The 2,772-nt window shown below is 35.5% G+C and overlaps 1 long non-coding RNA gene across 1 annotated transcript; it reads left to right on the top strand.

The window, feature by feature from the left end:
- Positions 1–278: 278 nt before the first annotated feature.
- Positions 279–2,481, top strand: LOC123368113. Its single transcript, XR_006578696.1, has 3 exons — positions 279–392; positions 1,882–1,942; positions 2,399–2,481. It is a non-coding gene; the product is annotated as an uncharacterized LOC123368113 (long non-coding RNA).
- Positions 2,482–2,772: the final 291 nt, after the last annotated feature.

The raw sequence follows: 2,772 nt of genomic DNA on the forward strand, positions 1-2,772 counted from the left end.
TGCTGAAAACAGTTTGCCACTGGGTCAAATGCTGCAAGTGCTTCCTTAGTCAAAGATCACTGGGAGTCTTACCTGTGTAAAGATTGCAGAGGTTTGCTCAGAATAAGCTAAAATGTATGTAAAAAAACAACTGATGTATGACTTCTTAAGGGTGATGAAGTTTCATGTGGCACACGGAGGGCATTTCTAGAGACACGTGCTCTTTAAATTTGCCAATCAGATGGCTCAAATCATCTCTCAAAATTCCAATCAGTTTATAATAATTTTCTACCAGTACAGTTGGAAATGTTAAGACAATCTAACTGAATACAACTTCCTTGTTGTTTGGAGAAGGGCTGTAGGTGCCGTGTTTGCCAACTCTTGCAGCTCCACAGGAAAGGCTACAACTGAAGGTTTTTGGAGGGTTTTGGTTGTTTTTTTTTAATACAGAATTGTGGTGGTTTCCTCACTGCCTACTCCTCCCCTGTCATTTCTTATTAGCTAGTCACTCAAAGCAACTCATATTAATTTTCTCTTTCTCTCACCTTGCCACACAACCCCACTCCCCACCTTTTTACAAGGTTTGGAAGGAGAGGGACTATTGGTTACAGCTGTCTTTTTTGTCTTAAGTATCCAATCACAGAGTCCCTTTTTTGTGAGCTCCTCCATGCCAGAACGTCTCAAACATTTGCTTAGAATAAGTGTCACCACTCAGTCCTTCAAAGAGTTTAAACAACTGCCAGTGAAATTCAAGACTATTTGAAAGATGGAGACATTTACTGGAAAACAGGAAATGAATAATAAAATATTGCTGGATATGATTAAATAGATTTCCAATCCTAATCAAGAAAATGTAGAGAGTGTTAGATCCTCCTTAGATTATGCATGTTTGTGCATCATAAACTTTCCCTTCCTAAAACATGACCTTTTCGTTGACTTTTTTCTGGATGGGGTCAATAGTAGAACAGAATTTCATAATCTGTGACTATACTTACACATGATTCTATTTATCGCTATTTGAGGCCAATGAGGTGAACAGGATGTCTTGACATTATTTTCTTTGATCAAGCAATTGTGCAAAATTTATATTTTTTTTCAATTTGAATTTTTTTCCTACTTCCATATTCTGTATCAGATATGTAAAAGCAAGTAATTCCAGAAAAAGCAATGAAGTTGCAGCAGTGTAAATGTAGTGTGCAGTATTGCCAATCCCAATCATTCAAACATGAGTGAGGCCACAAAAATCATGGCTTAAAATAATGAGAATTTTAAAAATAATATAATTTGGTTTCTTTACATTTGTCTTCTAGTTTTGGAGCCAAAATGACTCATTTCATTTTCAAGCTTGCCTCTGAAACCATGAGAGCTAGAAACTAAATATGAATGCTTAGATTCTCAGATAATCATAGGATTACAGAATCTGGGGCGCTAAGAAAAATATCAAGTATCATAAGTAGAGATGGTCAGGAGATGCCAGGAGGAATTTCTGAAGAAATTTTGATTTTTCATTGAAAAAAATCAAAAATCCCAAAACTGAAGCCAAAAAACATACATTGTTGGCCAAAAAACAAATATATTTGGTTTTCAGACAAAAATTTGTTTTTGCATTTGCTGATGAAAATTTTCTAAGAAAGCAGACTCTTGACACAAAAATTTTCATTCGAAAATCTAAAAATGTCCAAAAAAGTTTAAATGGAAAATTATTAATAAGCCTTCATCTCAAGACAAGAGATAAAATCATAAGAGAGCTGGCAATACCAAGTGTGATGAGAGTGATAGAATTATGCCCATGATGGGTGTGGGTGTTTTCAAAAGGGTGATGACTCACTCTAGGTGGGGATGTGGCTAGAACTCTCAATTATTCTCGCAAGTCTCTAGGGTTTTTTGTTTGTTTTTTTAAAGAACATGGAATATTACCTGGTGGAGATATAAACAGACATGTGAAGATGGAATGACATCAGAGGTAAGATATATTTCTGATTCCCTCACAATACATCGGCTTACAAAATTTGGTCATAGGTATCTAAAAGTAGAAAATGTCACAGGTACGTTTTATTTTGCTAATTCTGGGTATTTTTTAATTAAATGCTACTGTTAATATTGAAATATGTATATAACCTTCAGAATTTTCCTTTAAGAGGAACTATACGTGCATATCACCAGCAGAAAGGACACTTGGACTAGGTATCTATAGAGTTTGGTTTTATAAAGTTAAGTCACTTTTAGTTATTGTGAGTTAAAGTGCTCCAGCACTTCTCACCACCCCAATACAAATAATTTTTAAACATACCTTGCATTGTGTGTATGCATTGAATGTCTCTAGATTCACACTCTTTTTAAGCCTATTTAAAAACATGCCAAATATTTATTTCCTCTATTTCAAAAGCTAAGATATAGTTTGCTCTCTCCTGTGGTACAGTCTGCATTTTGGGAACCAGGCATTCTGAACCCATGTATGGAATCGGACAAGGAAGTGAATTCATAGCAGAAGCTCAACAGAGGAAGCTGACTACTTCTATTCATTCTTCATTGCTGTTTTCTTATTAAAGATAACTGAGTAGGAAGTAGCCAACCAATAGTTCTGCACCAGTGAACAGCAAAGATAGAGATGGGACAACAATAAGGACAAGGGACGCACTTCTGATCTCAATAAAGTCAATGAATTTATACCGGTGTATATAAAACTGGTGTAAATGAGATTAGATCATGCCCTAGCTCATCAAAACTGTGTGCATATAAGTACAGAATACATAGCTGTGCCTAATTTGCATGTCCAGTTACAGTAACGGAGTA

This window comes from Mauremys mutica, chromosome 4 (assembly GCF_020497125.1).
Source record: "Mauremys mutica isolate MM-2020 ecotype Southern chromosome 4, ASM2049712v1, whole genome shotgun sequence".
NCBI lineage: Eukaryota > Metazoa > Chordata > Testudines > Geoemydidae > Mauremys > Mauremys mutica.